Below are 20,950 nucleotides of genomic sequence, written 5' to 3'. Positions count from 1 at the left end.
AAACAAACAAAATGCATATGTTATAGTTTTTAGTCCTGAAGTGGAGAAACGACCATGAACTTTAGATGATATTTGACAGAAATAGAGACCTGCAGAAGGTGATACATCGATATCGAAAAATGTTTTGACAAACAGAAAAACAAATACATTGTGTATTGCATAAGCCATAGTTTAAACTTTAAAGAAACTCCAAAAACTGAAATTAATGAATATGGCATAATTGAGACAACTGTAATTATGCAACATAGAGAGGACTACTAGTACATATTGAAACGTATACATTTGCAGTGAAGTAGAGTTCAGATAGGATCTGTCATGTAAAATAACTGAGTGTAATTACTTCTGTTTGTAAGCTTTGTTTACTTGAACTATTGTAACTGATTTGCTTAATGTATATCATGCACTTACTGAAACAAGATGGTTTTTGGTTTTCGTTGTAAGTAGGGTAAAATGGTAACTAGCATCCACAAATCTTTTCTGATTTAGAAGTTAACATAAACATCTTGCATTATACACTCCTGGAAATTGAAATAAGAACACCGTGAATTCATTGTCCCAGGAAGGGGAAACTTTATTGACACATTCCTGGGGTCAGATACATCACATGATCACACCGACAGAACCACAGGCACATATACACAGGCAACAGAGCATGCACAATGTCGGCACTAGTACAGTGTATATCCACCTTTCGCAGCAATGCAGGCTGCTATTCTCCCATGGAGACGATCGTAGAGATGCTGGATGTAGTCCTGTGGAACGGCTTGCCATGCCATTTCCACCTGGCGCCTCAGTTGGACCAGCGTTCGTGCTGGACGTGCAGACCGCGTGAGACGACGCTTCATCCAGTCCCAAACATGCTCAATGGGGGACAGATCCGGAGATCTTGCTGGCCAGGGTAGTTGACTTACACCTTCTATAGCACATTGGGTGGCACGGGATACATGCGGACGTGCATTGTCCTGTTGGAACAGCAAGTTCCCTTGCCGGTCTAGGAATGGTAGAACGATGGGTTCGATGACGGTTTGGATGTACCGTGCACTATTCAGTGTCCCCTCGACGATCACCAGTGGTGTACGGCCAGTGTAGGAGATCGCTCCCCACACCATGATGCCGGGTGTTGGCCCTGTGTGCCTCGGTCGTATGCAGTCCTGATTGTGGCGCTCACCTGCACGGCGCCAAACACGCATACGACCATCATTGGCACCAAGGCAGAAGCGACTCTCATCACTGAAGACGACACGTCTCCATTCGTCCCTCCATTCACGCCTGTCGCGACACCACTGGAGGCGGGATGCACGATGTTGGGGCGTGAGCGGAAGACGGCCTAACGGTGTGCGGGACCGTAGCCCAGCTTCATGGAGACGGTTGCGAATGGTCCTCGCCGATACCCCAGGAGCAACAGTGTCCCTAATTTGCTGGGAAGTGGCGGTGCGGTCCCCTACGGCACTGCGTAGGATCCTACGGTCTTGGCGTGCATCCGTGCGTCGCTGCGGTCCGGTCCCAGGTCGACGGGCACGTGCACCTTCCGCCGACCACTGGCGACAACATCGATGTACTGTGGAGACCTCACGCCCCACGTGTTGAGCAATTCGGCGGTACGTCCACCCGGCCTCCCGCATGCCCACTATACGCCCTCGCTCAAAGTCCGTCAACTGCACATACGGTTCACGTCCACGCTGTCGCGGCATGCTACCAGTGTTAAAGACTGCGATGGAGCTCCGTATGCCACGGCAAACTGGCTGACACTGACGGCGGCGGTGCACAAATGCTGCGCAGCTAGCGCCATTCGACGGCCAACACCGCGGTTCCTGGTGTGTCCGCTGTGCCGTGCGTGTGATCATTGCTTGTACAGCCCTCTCGCAGTGTCCGGAGCAAGTATGGTGGGTCTGACACACCGGTGTCAATGTGTTCTTTTTTCCATTTCCAGGAGTGTATTTTTCCGTCTGCTATGGTACTTAATAGGCGAATGTCTTCCACGTTTCTAAAAAAGTGTGAAGTGATCACAATTATTTTTCTGGTTATGAATTAGTAATGTAAACTAGAACATCACCATGTGATATTGACGACTTAACTTGCCGTTTACTATGTTTTTCCACTCTATTGAAGCACAATAGAAAGAACGAACAAAGCTGAGATGGTATCGCTTTTTCTCGTAACGAACTACAGAGAAATATTTTCAGCGAAGATTAGAGAAAATAATTAGCTGTAGTATCAATTATTACTATGGTACCTGAGAGGAACTATATGACCTCACTAAGTTCGGAAGTCCGTCCACGCGTGGAATCATGAATATAATATGAATTATTCATTCGTTTCACAGTATTCAAACAACGCAGGTAAAAAAATTATGGACATTTGAACTGTTGGAAATTCTCCTCATATATGTGACTATTAGGCAGTAAAATTTCACATAATGGATTTGCTACATTTTGCTTTCACTGATCAGCAGCGTTTCCAAAAGCAGTAACTAACCATCCTCCTCTTTTCATATTCATTTTATTTTTTTTACTTTTGTGGTGTTTCACAGCCGAATTATTTTCAGGTACAACGAAATAAAAGAGAAACCGCAATTCCAGCGCAAATGGGTGCAAATCGGAATTCCGCGTCGTCTATAATAACACGGCATTCGAACGCAGGTGTTGGTGGTGCAGTATTTATGGCTACCTTGCGTAAGCAATTGAACTGCTTTGCTACAAAACGCTTGTGCGTGGATAGATCCACGGCAATATGCCGTAATGGTAATTACCGTTTTGGTTGTCAGATCAAACTGGTAATCGCGCCTGGCACAATGAATTGGATACACAGGACGCTAGTAATTAGCATTAACATTTGCAACTGGACGAAGTAATCTCGCGAGGACAGCAAGTTTGTTGATACAGTGAATTACCTTGACAAATACGTGTTAATCATCGCGACTAACAGACGCATGGAAAACAGGCTGTGACGCTCTGCGTTGCAGCTGTTATATCCAAAAGGTATTGATTGCGAGATTTTGCTACGTGTAAGGAAAAATTACAATGACAATAAACTAGTTGTTTTAAAATCTTGAATAACGAATATACATGTTGGAAAATTTGCCTTACTATGAAAAATATTTTCTCTTAGCAATGTGTTTAGCCTTCCTCAACTCCACTCATTTCGATTACTAATTTCAGTAGAAATGTAAATTGGTAACGCATCTGCTTACTTTCCCTACGGTATATTTCTTTCATTATTCCAACTTTCATAAATGAATCTTCCAATGGTTCATCACTTAGCTACTGTCATGTAGAAAGAATCATCTATTTTATTTCCTTGTAGAAAAGATTCTTCTTGCACATCACATGTTTTTCGTGTCTCATTTTTCTAACTCCAGATGTTGTTCCCCTACCTCTGTGTGAAGTTTTTATCCGACATTCTCCACAGGAAAACTTCCTTTTTGTTGAGAGGTCGCATAGTTTTTGATGTACGCTTTGCTTTCTCTGTTTCATTCACCGACCTTACTAATTTTTCTTCTCAATTAACATTACTTTCCAACTTGTATCTGCTAACGCCTTTAACTTTTAGCATAATGACCTATACTAATAAACATCTGTAATTTTTCCCTTTCTCTAATCGTGGGGCTGATTTTTCCTGAATTATTCCCATAGAAAATTAACACTGTTCATTCCACCTAGTATTTTATACCTACTTTGCTTGTGTATTTCATAATGGTAATATATCATTACAACATTATGCTATATACTGTTTCAACTTTTAACTGCTATGGGTATTTTTCTTGAAATTAATACACACGTGCAGAAGCGGCAGCTTCCATAAAAAAAACTATGTCTTGCTTAATGGGATACCAGAAGTAATGTACCAGCATATTGGTAGAGTATTATACCAAATCTTCTACATAGCACTATGCACAGAAATTTAATAACAGTTAATAAATTATATCTTCTGGATAATTCAGAATATAATTACAATTATAAACAAAATCATATATTTCTGTCTCCAATTCGAACTCCATAATATTCTAATTGAAACATAAAAATCAGTAATCACTGAATGTAACAATTGTTAGCATTAATCATGAATATATCTTTCTTACTCTGATCATTAAATTTCCAAAGAATATATAATACGATAAAATTGTAACCAACAATAAAATCACAGAAGATATCCCTCATAACACCTTTTTTCCACTTTATCTATGTAGCTGCACTATCTAAGACTTCAGGTGTAAAAAGCGTTTCTAATTTCTGAAATTTATTCGCTATTGAGGAATCGTTTCGACGTTAGCTACGTTAGGTACGGCGATGGCATCGATTGGTGACACATTAAATTTTGCACCTGACTAGGAATCGAACCCGGATTTCCCACTTGTCACGAGCAGTCGCCTTAACCACTGCAGCTATCCGAGCACACCTCCAAGTCTTTTGAATATGTCGGTCTCCTTGGAAACCTGTTGCGGGAATCCAATTTGTTTTGCGAGCGATGGGATGTTGAGACAATGTGATGTATGGACGTTTGGGTCGAACCTGGAGGTATCTTCGGATAGCAGAAGTGGTTAAAGGGACCGCTCGCGACAAGCGGGATATTCAGGTTCGAACCCCGACCCGGCACAATTTTCTTGTGCCACAAGTAGGTAATATCTTCATACCTGATTAAGTTAATGTCGGAAACATTTCGCAACTGCGAATAAATTTCATAAATGTAGTTTAGCTGCAAGACCGTCCCCAATATGTTTCGTCGGATATTGTTAAAATAAGTCTCCGATTTCGCTTAGCTTACTTTCATGTTTAAACACAGAGATCACGACTGTTGTATCGCACATAGCACCTACAAACATTGGCTGCAGTTGGGAAACGCCTGATAATGAGATACAGATTTATAAGAATTAAATTACTAGCAAACAAACACAGTAGTCTACAGACATCAGAAACAGCAAGCATTAGGCCATAAGGCGAAGAGTGAAATAATATATATGTTGCTGAGAAACAAGTAAGCCTTTAATTCAAGACTGACTATACATCTAACCAGTATTACAAGTTACAGATGGAATGTAAACGATCACGAAGGGCTTTTTTATTTATTGCAAAGATGGATATGCAGTGACTCAATAAAACTGTAATAACCTCGCATGGCCCTCTGTATACTGCACCTAATAACATACATAATTTTCATTAATTCTAATTTATAACAAGGTAACCCTTAAGTGAGAGGACGCAAGTTCAATCTTCAGTAAGGCTCATTTGAAAGTATTATGTTAACAATTACGACAGGGGAAATATTAGCTGCTAATGACTCACCACGTGCATCAAGAGGGCGACAGAAAATGAGTATCCGTGAAGTGCTTATGTATTACACTTCACAAAATGAACATCGTCAACATTTAAGAAATGATCAGAACAAACCATTAACTTGCACCGTGAACAGCGAAAAGTGGCTAGCCACAGTAATCACAAAGGTTCACTCCATCAGGATCTAAGTCAATCGCCTTAGGTGTTACAAACCGTGGAGGATGTTCATATAGGTATTCACTCGTACGGAATGCATATTAGAATCATATTGGTGTAAAGGGGTGATAAGAATTGATGGAATGTGATGGCATGCAACCGAATGCGAAACATTCTGTAGTGGAACATATCATGAAACTGGCTATCCTTTTAAGGGTAGCTGCAGATCTTGGTATAATATGTTTTACAGCCACGGAAAAACAAACATCAAGTGGCAGATTTTGTCCACTGGTTCCAGGTAGTATGAACTGCTAAGTCACACACTAAAAGGAGGGATAGTTGCTGTAACAGAGTATGTCTTTTTGTACGCAGACTAAGGAACCAACAAAAAGCAACTTATTTTGGCCAGCTACGGCCAAACGTAGTGCTCATATCATTGGTGTAATTCTCTTACGCACATTTCCCCACTCTTGCATGCTCTGACGTGAACATTCCCTACTGCCGTTGTAAGATCACGCACACGATAAAGAATCGTAGCGGGCAGAGCACCTCCAACTTCTCGCAGCACATTAAATAACTTGCCAATAATTTTTTTGAGTTAATCGTAGACTAAGCAGTTCAACTACGCTCCGTAGCCCCATGCTGTGCTCACTATTGGACACCTCCAGTCCCACCCCCTGTTGCCATTTGCAGCTAATATTGCGGCTGTTTGATAACTGGGGCGTCGAACCTCATAACATCATTGGTCTTTTGCGAGCTCGTACTCATTGGGTAAGTAGAGCTGATGAAAAAAGAAATCACCAATCAGGAAATGTAAAGGAAGAATGAACAAAATAACCACATAACACGACTAATATTAGTATATACATGGAACCTGAAGAATACAATTATTTAGCAGTCGTTATTATATTGGCTATTAGACGCTGTCATAAACCATTGTATGTTTTCTCAGAGAATAATGGGGAAAACAATATATACTTACCTTCTTCCATTCAGCATCTGTGTTCACTCTTAACAGCTGAAATTTATCCTCTATAGTCCATTAAACAAATATCACCGATGCCATAGAAAGTAGTCGACGTAGATAATAAAAGTCGATAGCTAAGTCAAATGATCAATATCAGTAATGATAAATATTCAATGAATTAATAAAACAACGCATTTCAGTCAAAAGTAACAAAACATACCAGTTCTACCTACCGTGAGGTCGTAGAGATTCTTTATCTACAAATTTAGAAAAGAGTAAGATTTTAGAAATTTTAAAGCAACAAAGATAAGAGAAACCGTTCTCTATCTGCATGACTATTCGTTTTCTTGATGTCTTCACCGTAGCGGCTTCCCAAAACGTGATATATGAATTTTAGACGGAAGTTAGAATTTAAATGATATTACAGTTGATTAGACTAAGGTGATTCAAATGAAAATCTAATTATTTATTCGTATTGTTACGCAAATAAGGTTGTAAGTAGGCTGTTTATGTTTTCTTATTGGTAACGCCACGTAGCGCTCTGTATGAAAATCACTGGCTGTGCTGTGTGCAGTCTGTGGCTAGTTTGCATTGTTGTCTGCCATTGTAGTGTTGGGCAGCTGGACGTGAACAGCGCGTAGCGTTGCGCAGTTGGAGGTGAGCCGCCAGCAGTGGTGGATGTGGGGAGAGAAATGGCGGAGTTTTGAAATTTGTAAAAATGGATGTCATGAACTGCTGTATATATTATGACTTTTGACGACTATTAATGTAAATACATTGTTTGTTCTCTATTAAAATCTTTCATTTGCTAACTATGCCTATCAGTAGTTAGTGCCTTCCGTAGTTTGAATCTTTTATTTAGCTGGCAGTAGTGGCGCTCGCTGTATTGCAGTAGCTTGAGTAACGAAGATTTTTGTGAGGTAAGTGATTTGTGAAAGGTACAGGTTAATGTTAGTCAGGGTCATTCCTTTGTAGGGATTTCTGAAAGTCAGATTGCGTTGCGCTAAAAAATATTGTGTGTCAGTTTAAGCACAGTCCTGTATAATTGTTCTAAGGAGACGTTTCAAGTTAATACAGAGAAATTACAGATATATTATTTTTCGACGTATCCCTACAACGTGTAACGCATGCATTCCACTTCTTCGTAACAGAATGGATGCTTCGTGACGCGTTTCACGCCGGTGTCAGTTCACCCAGGTTTCATATCCTCTAACAATTCTGTCTACCATCTCTTCGCTCTGGAAACTAAGCAATAATTCTTCTCAGGCATCGACACGATGACCTCTCAGTTTAGCAGTCAACTAACGTGCCATGCATTTTGTGAACCCAAGTTCTAAGGATCTGTGGAAAAAAGCAGAATTCCGTTTTGCAACAAACGTCAAATTATTTAGATAAATAAAAATAAATATGATATCCATTCTGGCATGTGATAGCCATTCTTGCTGTATTGTTATAGATATGTGAGCCGTTATCCAGTTCGTTTCGATTACATAGTGGCAAACGCGAAGATCGCTGCTTTTCGTAAAATTTGAAAAACGCCACGCTTTTATTTCTGCCAGCAAACGGTTTACATCACCTTCAATTATTAGAAATCTTCCAGATTTTATTTTGCAAGCGGAACTGACTACTGCTTTGTTCAATTTTCTGCGAACAATTAAAAACTGTTCAATGGTAGCATGTGACAAGTGATCAGATAATTAAGGGATATACGATTCACAAATGAGTTTATTGTGTGACGATTTAAGCCTAGGATAACGTATTAGCTGCTTAATTTTTCATACTTTAAGTCCTTCTGTGTTCAGGTTTATTAGAATGCTAATTGCGAGATTTGATTTGATTTACTTTGAGAATCGAATAGCACTCGCATCAAAGGCTCGACCGTTTCATCACCGAATAACAATACACATGTCTTAAAAAATTAATAACAACAGAAGTAACATTCACTACATAAAATTAAATTTGAACAAACCTGCCTTTATTTCAAGATAAGCTTCCACTTGCGTAAACGTTAATTAAGCGTCGTTCTTCCCCTTAAATGCTGAAACTGACCAGCTCTTCTAAACTGAATCAACTCTGTTTTAGCTCAAAAAGAATAAAAAGTAAAACTTCGTTAATTTGCACCACTGCTTCCAGCTGCGAGACGTAAATACACGGTCTGTTCGTCTTCGGACATTAACGGATAACTCCTGTCTAAAAACCCGCTGTTCAGCAATAAATCCCGACGCTCATAAAATAATTATGGCTAAGTAACTACATGCCATTAAAAACAAGAATTAAATTGCTTTCATTGCGTATTCACGCGTTCACGCTATGTTAGCCATAAGGCTATGTGCTTCCTCCTTCAGGAACCCTTCATAAAAGTCGAACAGCTCAATAGACGCTCAATATTAACTTATAAAATGCAAATGAAGGGCTACGTCATTTTCTGACAACAAATAATTGTAATTTTAACCCTCGCTTGAGATGGCGCAAAATAAATTCAGGGCGTTCATAAATTACGTTACAACTTATGACTTTAATAACTTTAAAACTATTTTTGTAACAAATGGATTTCAACATGTGATAAGATAACTCATAAAGTCTTTCACCTCCCATGTGAAGCAATTTTGACGTAAAACTGAACTTGTAAACCTGATAAAATGTGGACGCCACTGGAGAATGGTGAGTGCGTCGCCTGCTTCATACAGACGACGTCCGATAACTGAGATCGCTAGACTTCTTCCTGGGGGGGTTTTGTAAAGGTTATGGTATACCGAACCATGGTTGGAGACGTACAGGACTTGAAGGCACACATTCGCAATCCATTTGAACATGTCACCGTGGAGATTGTGATCTGTAAGTGGAGAGAAATGGAATTCCGACTAGACGTTATCCGTGCCACTAGGCGCGCACACATTGATGTGTATGAATGAGGAAACAAAACTTAAAGAGTTATCTTACAAAATGTTGAAAACCATTTGTTAACATCTACAATAGTTTTAAAGACTTTAATGTATTAAAGCTGTAAAGATAATTTATGGACACACTGTAGTTTTCTTGTTTTGCAGGGGCCGACGGAGGCTTCGTCTCCGTAATCAGTGATAGCTGGCATCCCAGTAATCCGGATACTGAGCTGCTTCTTCATACCAGCTGCTGCCTCTGATGCTTGCTTTCTTAATGTTCGTGTACACGGAACGCTCTTAAGACCGGGACAGATTTTTCATATTGTAAATCGTGGCTCAAACCGAAAAAAGGCTACGAAACATCACCCTAACATTGTAATTCACTATTATGCGTCAAATGCTCTCTAATCGTGAATCATCCTTTTTGCAATCACAAGGCAAGGGAGATCACAGACGGTGAGAATATAAACACATCAAAAAAATTTTTGCATCACCTCGGTTCCGAGAGTTCCGGAATCTGTACAGAAAATTGGAATAGAGATCAACATATACATCATTTCGGCCCTTTTTATTGCTCATGAAAACCTAACATTGCATGTTGTGCCACCACAGAGCGAGACCTATAGATGTGGTGGTCCAGATTGCTGCACACACCGGTACCTCCAATACACAGTAGCACGTCCTCTTGCATTGATGCATGCCTGTATTCGTCATGGCATACTAATCCACAAGTCCATCAAGGCACTGTTGGTCCAGATTGTCCCACTCCTCAACGGCGATTCGGCGTAGATCCCTCAGAGTCGTTGGTGGGTCACCTCGTCCAAAAACAGCCCTTTTCAATCCACCCCAGGCATGTTAGATGTCTGGAGAACATGCTGGCCACTCTAGTCGAGCGATGTCGTTATCCTGAAGGAAGTCATTCACAAGATGTACCCGATGGAGACGCGAACTGTCGTCCATGAAGACGAATACCTTGTCAACATGCTGCTGATATGGTTTCACTATCGGTCGGAGGATAGCATTCACGTATACAACCGTAACGGCGCCTTCCATGACCACCAGCGGCGTACGTCGGCCCCACATAATGCCACCCCAATACAGCAGGGAACCTCCACCTTGCTCCACTCACTGGCCAGTTTGTCTAAGGCGTTCAGCCTGACCGATTTGCCTTCAGACATGTCTCCGACGATTGTCTGGTTGAAGGGCATATGCGACACTCATCGGTGGAGAGAACGTGATGCCAATCCTAAGCGGTCCATTCGGCAGGTTGTTGGACCCAGCTGTACTACACTGCATAGTACCGTGGTTGTAAAAACGGACATCGCCATGGACATCGAGAGTGGAGTTGCGCATCATCCACCCTGTTGCGCACAGTTTGACTCGTAACACGACGTCCTGTGGCTACACGAAAAGCATTATTTAACATGGTGCCGTTGTTGTCAGGGTTCCTCCGAACCATAATTCATAGGTAGCGGTCATCCACTGCAGTAGTAGCCCTTGGGCGGCCTAAGCGAGGCATGTCATCTACAGTTCCTGTATCTCTGTATCTCCTCCACGTCCGAACAACATCGCTTTGGTTCACTCCCCTTGTTGAGAGCCCTTCCTGGCACAAAGTAACAAAATGGTTCAAATGGCTCTGAGCACTATGGGACTCAACTGCTGTGGTCATAAGTCCCCTAGAACTTAGAACTACTTAAACCTAACTAACCTAAGGACAGCACACAACACCCAGCCATCACGAGGCAGAGAAAATCCCTGACCCCGCCGGGAAGCGAACCCGGGAACCCGGGCGTGGGAAGCGAGAACGCTACCGCACGACCACGAGATGCGGGCCACAAAGTAACAATGCGGACCAATCTAACCGCGGTATTGACCATTTAGGCATAATTGATCTACAGGCAACACGAGCCGTGTACCTCCTTCCTGGTGGAATGACTGGAATTGATCGTCTGTCGGACCCCCTCCGTCTAATAGGCACTGTTTACGTCTTTGGGCAGGTTTAGTGACATCTCTGAACAGTCAAATGGGCTGTGTCTGTGATATAATGTCCATAGTCAACGTCTATCTTCAGGGCTTCTGGGAACCAGGGTGATGCAAACCTTTTTTTGATGTGTGTATTATAGAACAGATTTTAAAGGCGCATCTGAAAAGTCGCTTGAACATTATAATAAAACAGAGGTACAGACAAAATTTACCTTTTGTCACAATAATGTTTTCAAATTTTTGTACGAAAGTAAATTAAAAAAATATTTACATATCATTTTCATAATTTATTGAAGAGCAGTACAATATTTACAGTGGTATCATTTTTCAACACAGTCATCCTACTTTTCATTGTACTTGGTTCATCGTTGCACAGACTTAACAGTACTCTTAGAAAAAAAAGTTCTTTGGTTGAGCAATAAATCAGTTCAGCACCAGCTATATCACAGGTGAATCGATGGTCTGTTAAACCATCTTTAGAAAAATCCGCCGGTGCGAGATCAGGACTTAATGTTGGATGCGACCTCACCTCATAATGCCTATTGTGGACGCGTGTTGTTACGTAAAGAAAGCTACGTTTGACAATAGATACCGATGTTTGTTTTAAATTGCATTCTTCAGCTTGTTGCATGTGACTAAATTTTACTGTTACTTGGCATTTTATCCAGCTATGGTTCTAGAATTGTTCTCTGATCGTCCGAAGAAACCGTGAGCATCATTTTTCCTCAAAACTTTTGACTAGAATTTTTATTTGGTTGGAGATAACTGTACGTTTCCATTCTATGCTCTGGTTCAAGGCGATAAACCCATGTTTCATCTCTAGTGATGGCTGCAACAAAAGAAGAATTTAGAAACAAATGGGAGACTGAATGGTGACGAACTAAAAATTTGGAGAACACAAAACCGTATTTTTCAACGATTCTCAGACGTTTGATGATTAACACTATCAACGAACTTCACAGTCATATTAACGGGCTATGGAGATCTAAAAGTATGTTATTATAGACGATTCCAAATAACTGAAGACACACAATGCGTATGTAGAAGGAAAGACCATATGTTTCTAGACTGCAGTAATTTAACGAAAGGGGGAGAGATTCTCAGGAAGCAAGTAACTGATAAAAGAGGGACATGGCCCATCAATAAATGAAACTACGTTCATAAACTGACAGATGATTTTTAAAACTTTTGTAATTCAATGAAATTCTCAGCTGTTTCCTTTGGTTTCAACTACAACCAAATACACACACTGAATAGCCTGGATGTATACTAGGTGGCTAATAGATTTGTAACCATACTTCGTCCAGTAACTGATACAGTTATTAAACTTTCACTAAAGAAAAGCTTGAATATTCATCTTGTGATGTTCATTGAAACTGTAAATATTTTGAAGACAGAAATCTGCAGATGTAGGTATAATTGTGATATTTGGGTAAATTCTTAAGTCTTTTAATATATTCCAATTTTGTGTTTGGAAAGTAAGACAAGTGATTTAACAGCGTGAGTTTTACTATCTTTGTTAATATATAATTATAAATAGTTAACCTTGAAACATATAATATTGCAATAAAATAGAGCATTTAACTAATTAATATAAAAATAGTTCCAGTGCTGATTCGGCTCTAAAACATTTCACTTTCATTAACATGACACTCCAGTAGTTGCTGACAAATTGTCACACAGTTGCGCTTTTACTGTTGATGAAGTTGTTATGGCAGCCATCTTGCACAGATGTTACGAAAGTTCAGCTTACTGTGTATGATGTCATTTGCAGAACAATGCCTAATGTGCATTTATGGTTTGTCATTTCATCAACAGTCACTTGACTGTTATTCAGAATCAGGTGCCAGACTTGCTCATTGTTGTTATCAGAGGTGAATGTGACCGAACGTCATTCCCTTTCCTCTTTCTTACTGCTTTTGAATTGTTCGTCCGATAGGGAAACTTTCGCCGTCACAAAATATTGCCCACGTTCAAATGATTCAAATGGCTCTGAGCACTATGGGACTTAACATCTGAGGCCATCAGTCCCCTAGAACTTAGAACTACTTAAACCTAACTAACCTAAGGAATTCACACACATCCATGCCTGTAGCGGCGGCATGGTTCCAGACTGAAGCGCCTAGAAGCGCTCGCCCACACCGGCTGGCTATTGCCCACGTATTGTGCTGATGCTATGGTACAACCTCATACCTTTAAAAAAAACGGATTACAGAACTCTAGTCTTCATTGGTACATATGGAGAGTGACACAGCCAAATTTACTTCGCAAGAGCGGAAAGTGATGTGACAATGCTTTAAAATAACTTAAGCGAAGATAAGGGTACCATCTAGCGGCTCGAAGGGCCAAAAGCCTCACTGCAAATCTAAAAACGATTAGCCTGAAGGTGAGGACACTTGTCGATTTAACATCGTCAAATGTACTAGGAGGATTCCAGGAAAGTTTTTCTTTTTCATCATTATAAACAATTATGTTACAAATCAGTTTAAGTTTGTTGTTTCTTTGTGACTGTGATTGTTGTCTTCCCCAATATTGAAATTTTATCACCATGATTAATCCTTAGTGTTGATGGTTTGCACAAGAGATTTAAAGAAATCTCCAATGCTGCCTTTAGCTCAGTTTGTACAACATAAAAAGGCAGATCCGCCAGCTACCAAAGTATTTTTATGGATCAAAGGGTTAACACGATTTTTTGTCGTCTCCATTTCTCTGATATCATTGTTAGATACATTCACTATCATATCGTTCGTGGCGTTATAAAACGCAAAGCACTATGAAGATCGATGGAACTGTCTTCACTGTGCTGCAAACCGAGTCCGGAGACAAGGGGGTGGAGTTCAGTTTTATTGGGAGCTGAAAGACGGGGTCATAATCTTGCTTGCATGAAATGCGGTGTGGTATAAATCTATTGAAAAATATAAATTCTAAAACTTTGCTGTACCAACAAACATGAACGTAAAACAGAATACTGACATCCGGAGGTCGTAAGAGATCATCCATAAAATGCAGATAAAGCACAGCAGAGTAAGTGTAGACGACATCAGTTATAAAAAGCCAGTACATTCCAAAAGAGTCTGACTATTGCGGCGCTGTGTGACTACTTATAAAAGGTTAGTAACTAAGCTGCTCTGCAACGAATCTGTCAGTTTCGAGCTCTCGACGGGTTCCTGCGTTGTCATCACCAGAAGATATTTCAGCAGGTACCCTATGTAATGCTGGAATATTATTCACGTACTCCGGTACCTAAAGGTCTCCCGGCGATGGCGACGGAGGAGGAGGAAGTCGTCGACAGCTCGAGACTGACGAGTCTATGAAGCATTTACTCAAAAACGTCGCCACGAAAAATTACATTCGCATACTCCGCAACACACTGAAATCTCACACCTAAACGCACATCAGCAAAAGTTCTGCATCACGCCTTTATTTCAAAATTTATCGCTCGAAAACCAAAAAATGTTTGTGAGGGACAGGTATACATTCATTTGCAATATGTCGAAATTCTCAAAAAAAAAAATGTAACGACAAAATCCTCTGGTTCCCAAGTGGGATTTTATGGGCGATTATCGACAGCGTTCCTGAGAAACGTCAGCAAATGGTAGAACGTCCCGGTGGTCGGATGCTGGTTTGAATCCGTCGTGTCATACCATCGATGAGTCCGAATTGTCCCACTCTTCAATGACGATTCCTTCTAAGCCGTGCAGGGTATGTGGTCGTTTCCGACGTCCAAACACATCTTGTTTCAGTCTATGCCACCCGTGCTCGACTGAATTCGTGTACGGGTAACATGAAGGCCACCCCATTCTGGTGATCCTAGCATGCTGAAGGAACGTGTTCACGAAAACAGAAACATGAACACGCGAGATATCACCCATCAAGCTGGAACTGTCACTAAAATGTTGGCGATGCGATCCCAATAATGGTTTCAGAATCTCGTCCCTGTCCCTCAACGATCACGAGGGATGTTCAGCAACCCGACATAATGCCATCCCTTAAGATCACTACCAGTACCTTGTTGCACATTTGACACTTTGTTGGAGGCATTCGATAATACCGAGTTGTCTCCAGACACGTTATCTGCAAGCATCGGGATACAGACAGATCCGAGTTCTAGCGTGAGCTGGGCAGGGCATACATTATGCGTGATTTCTTGCCCATTGTAACGGAGTCCATGATGTAGTGGTTTCGAAGGTGGTGTTCTCGGCGGTCGTCGGGAATTGAGATTCACATCATGCAATCGTCTCCGAACGATATGATGTGATACATGAAGCCTCTTCGACTGCCGAATCCAGTGCTAGAGCACTCATCCCACAATTCTTTTGATTCATTATGGATATCGATCATCCTGTGCACCTGTCTCACGTAGATGGCATGTGGGAAAATGCAGTCGATTTCACTTCCGAATGGCGATTAAAAATTTCTTTAAATTTAGTTTTAAAACTATAATGTTGGGGGGGGGGGGGCAAGTCTTCCTGTACCAATTCAGTTTAACAATTGACCTGGGCCTCTTTAGTGATCAAGGCTATGCCCATTCCACCCTTGCCTTTCGACTATAATTCCAAAGTACCTGTGATATCCAAAGGCTCTCCGTCACACGGATCCCAAACAGCCTCGTTGCCCATCGACGGTTAAGGAATCTGCGGCCGAGCAACGGATATGGACTTTGGAACAAAAAGAGCACTGTACGCTTCGTTTACTGTGAGAAGAACACATCTAGCTGACAGTGCTAGATCACCAGCCTCTTCACTTAACCTAGAAACTGGACTTGTGCGATAAGGCCCTGTTGACATCTTAATACGCTCAGGTGTACAGGACTCAGCGTTTTAAAGTACGAAGGCGTTGCTGGTCTATAAATTAGCCAACTGTGTTGAAGCTGGGACAGCACGAGCGCTTTACAAAATCCGAAAAGACGTTATCTGCCTGCTCCCCAAGACATACGACTGATGCATTTCAGAATGTTTAAAGCCTTGAGGTATCTAAATTTCAGGTCTTTAAGATGAAACAATGACTTCAGTCTTTAATTAAAACTGAGGCCAAGATATTTCAACTTTTCCTTAAGAGGCATAACAGTATCCCCCCGTTTTAAAACTGAAGAGGGCAAGTATACGACTAGTACTAATGGGATCTTAAGCTGTAGCGAAATGTGAACCCAAGTAAAGTCTCTTACCATACTCACACAATCCAAAGAGTGTTCCATTCAGCGTTGATACCGGTAAGAGGACATCAGTTAAGTAAGACTCCGCAAACGATTACAGCCTGCCAGTCTGCCGCTGCGCCCCTCTTCTTTATCCTGAAACTGGCCTGTGACTTCGTCCGTGAAACGTGCTTAATGCAACTACTTTATCCACGCCGTTAGCGGAACAAGAGGACTTAAATAATATCTTAGAACTGAAACGAATTCATTGACATAAAATTGACGGAGGTAATGGGGCTGAATTCAATGAAAGTGCACTTTATAGTATGCACCAACGCACAAGGTCAACAATTTTAACATATGATATGAAACCTACCGTACCCGAGTACTTGTTTGCCTACATTTGGCACACCAGCATACACTATGTGATCAAAAGTATCCGGATACCTGGCTGAAAATGACTTACACGTTTGTGCCGCCCTCCATCGGTAATGCTGGAATTCAATATGGTGTTGGCCCACCCCTAGCCTTGAAGACAGCTTCCATTCTCGCAGGCAAACTTTCAATCAATTGCTGGAAGGTTTCTTGGGGAATGGCAATCCATTCTTCATTGCACTGAGGAGAGGTATAGATGTCGGTCGGTGAGGCCTGGCACGAAGTCAGCTTTCCAAAACATCCCAAACGTGTTCGATAAGATTCAGGTCAGGACTCTGTGTAGGCTAGTCCATTGCAGGTATGTTATTGTCGTGTAACTACTCCGCCACAGGCCGTGCATTATGCTCGATTGTGTTGAAAGATGCAATCACCATCCCCGAATTACTCTTCAACAGGTGGAAGCAAGAAGGTTCTTAAAACATCATTGTAGGCCAGTGCTGTGATAGTGCCATGCAAAACAACAAGGGGTGCAAGCCCCGTCAATGAAAAACAAGACCACACCATACACCACCGCCTCCGAATTTTATTGTTGACACTACACACTTTGGCAGATGACGTTCACCGGGCATTCGCCATACGCACACCCTGCCATTGGATCGGCACATTGTGTACCATGATTTGTCACTCCACACAACGTATTCCCACTTTCCAATCGTCCAATGATTACGCTCCTTACACCAAGCGAGGCATCGGTTGGCAGATCGGCATTTACCGGCGTGATGTGTGGCTTATGAGCAACCGCTCGACCGTGAAATCCGAGTTTTCTCACTTCCCACCTAACTGTCATAGTACTTAGTACTTGCAATTGATCCTGATGCAGTTGGGAATTCCTGTATGATGGTCTGAATATATGTGTGCCTATTATACAATACAATCCTCTCCAACTGTTAGTCAACAGACGAGGTCGACCTGTACACTTTTGTGCTGTACGTGTCCCTCCACATTTCCACTTCACTATCACATCGGAAACAGTGGACACCCAATCACCTGACCACGTTCGAAGTCTGTGAGTTCCGCGGAGCGCCCCATTCTACTCTCTCACGATTTCTGATGACTACTGAGGTCACTGATATGGAGTACCTATCAGTAGGTGGCAGCACAATGCATCTAATATGAAAAACGTATGTTTTTTGGGGTGTCCGCATACTTTTTATCACATAGTGTAGGTGTTTGTAGGGCCTCTTCTCCTGAGGATATGACAGAGATTTGCAATGCTGATAAATTGTTACTAAAGATTAGATTAGACACATGTTATGTCATTGAAGTCATCTTCAAAGGTTTTTATAATGTCACAGAAAAAAATATATAGTTCCTTAATACAAGACACTGTCCATTCAGTTTCCACAAAATCATGCTATAAACATATAACTGAGTCAGGACACAAGCACAATGACGGCACCATCTTCTTTGGGAACATGGTTGTCGGTTGTATGTCAACGAGGTCCGCATCTCGTCGTCGTTTGTTTTCTTCCACTCGCACGTGCAACAAACAGACAAGTCATACAGTAGTATTTAACATAATTACATGAGTTTTTATCACCAACATTACTTGCCATATAGCGTGATGAGCTTCCCAGGCAGGACTTGCTGTAATCTTGATAAATATCATCACAAAAGCAAGGTCAAAACCACAACGATACCAGAAACCGTGACTGTCTCTAACATAATCCTACTGTGCTCCTCATTGTGGTGCTGTCAGACAGGCTGGAACATTTGATCAATAGCAATACGCCATTTCTGTGCAGCTATCAATTCAACGAGCAAGTGTTGAAAGCCTGGTCTCAGGGTTCCGCTTTAGTAGGTTAGCTTCTGAGTCAGCAACACGTATAATGGTTTCCAGCCAATACAACGAGGTCTGCGAAAAGATCCATTACAGTCGTCCCAGTGATAGTAGCTGGGAGACGGAATGCAGTCCCATACGTTGCAGGTTTAGCCTCGTCATTCTCTTGGGTAGACTTTGTTCATAACAGTCCACAGTTACTATCTCTGGAGAAAACACAGAGTAAATCTATTGCATTCCGACCCTTTGGAAATACGGGTGCAGTGCCAGAACGTCTTTATGGCATCTTGCTACATCCATTTTACATAGTAAAAACTGTATTTCACATGCTTCCATGTCGGTCTGGATTATCTTAGTTACCTTTGTCCGTGGTTGTATTATTATATTCTGTTATTGCAGCAGCTAATTTCCGTACTGTCTTAGTGTTGTTAAGTGCGCCTTGTTCAAGATTAGCCAAGTTTGTGGTATAACACACTATAGCGGCCTTGTTGCTGTTCGGTATTTCTTATACTTGTCCCAATGTGCTATTTAATTCCCTGATATCATTAGTGTCTGCTGTTTCGAATACTGTCATCACTAATTTCTCACCTGCATCTAGATATCCTTTCTTTTGATGCAGCATTATATGTGGTGCTAATTCAGTCACTTGGTGCAACTACTCCTGCAGTCGCAATCCCTGGTATTCCACTCGGATCGCCTCTGATATTCCTTTCTCTCTGGCTCCAAAATGCAATCCAGCGAACGTCTCCTCCAGACTCCGCACCTCATTCCTTACTTTCCAGGAGTTGTAAGTTAGACTTATCATCCATTGCCGGCTAGTTACCATGATGTCCTCCGGCGTGGACAACACCACTCCTATTTTGAGTTGTTGATTCTATAGTGCATTCACTACACTTCCTCGAAAAGGTGTAGCACCATCAGAGTTAATTACTGTCATCGTTGCAGCGTTACATGGAGGAAAGGACTTCGTTTCACTCATCCTGCACCTTCCCTCAGGATGGATCTACTTGGTTCACAGCGCCGTCCATTACCACAGTATGCCCATACGAATTACACACTATACGATCTACCAATCCCATTACGTAAATCGTAAGAACAAAAGTAAAATAAAAGACCCTATAATAAAAAATTATATTAAAATGGAGAGAGCTTACGGAATAGCTAGGAATGTCTACAACAAAAGGTATTTGTCTAAAAATTTGAAAATACAGCACTACAACACAGTAGTAAAACCAGAATGTCTTTACACAAACTTGAAGTCCTAGAAAGAAAAGTTATTCGAAAACTACTTGGACCACCAAAAATTACAGAGGTTTGGAAATTAAGAAGCAATGAAGAAGTTTAGCGCAAAATAGAAAACATAAATGAAACACTATGAGAGAGGTGACTGCTATTTTTGGAGACTTATACAGAATGAACAGCAACAGGTTAACCAAACAGATTTTTAAATATCTTTGGTACAAGAAGTCAACAATAGCCTGGATTCAAGAAGTTAAGAAAGATTTTCAAAGAAACAACATAATGAAAAGGATGCAACAGATAGAGAGATTTTCAAGAGGAAAGTGTTAACAATGGAAGGATTCTAAGGCAGAAGGAAGACGAAGCAGGGTCAAAACGGTCCGAGGAGAGGAAAAGGATACGTAGTGAAAAGATGAAAGAATACTGGAGGAAAAAGAACAACAAAAAGGAAGCATTGAAATTGGTGCGTGGTCCTTAGATGACCCAAACGAGGGAAGAAGAAAGAAAAAATTATAATAACTCCACCAAACTAGGTCAATGATATGTCGATAAAATGTTTCACAACAAAGCCATTCCGTATATCTCGTAAAACTCGATACTTACTGAAGCAACGTGATGCTGCGTAGGCTTAGTGTAGATAGTCTGCTGCCATTAATTAAACTGTTCTAGTATTCTCAGTTGCTTTTGTCAGTATATACAGTAAATGATAGAGGTAGCGTATATGAGTAGTACGGTAGATGTACCAGGAAAATTTTGTTTATTTTCCAGTTATCTGTATTATTCGAAACCAGAATGTGCCAAGTGTTTAATCCAATAAATGTATTTAATTCAAACGACAATGGCTGTCTTACTGTGCATCACAGTATGGATGTATCCATAATTTTTAAATTGTACTGATCTTCCTCCGGTTGGTAACACATGCTGTTTACCGATCAAGCGTCTTTTACAAACGACGGGGAAATCTGTCTTTGCAATATGCGCTACTGGTCAGCTAGAAATTCACAAGTACTGATCTAAGTGGATGAACGATGACCTCAATGTGTTAATACATGCTTTTCAAGAAGCACGTCATTACCTCATGTTTTATTGATGTTAGTCTGAAAAGCC

The sequence above is a fragment of the Schistocerca cancellata genome, chromosome 1, assembly GCF_023864275.1.
Source record: "Schistocerca cancellata isolate TAMUIC-IGC-003103 chromosome 1, iqSchCanc2.1, whole genome shotgun sequence".
Classification (NCBI taxonomy): Eukaryota; Metazoa; Arthropoda; class Insecta; order Orthoptera; family Acrididae; genus Schistocerca; species Schistocerca cancellata.
The sequence above is the reverse complement of the archived record's forward strand: the minus strand, read 5'-3'. Positions refer to the sequence as shown.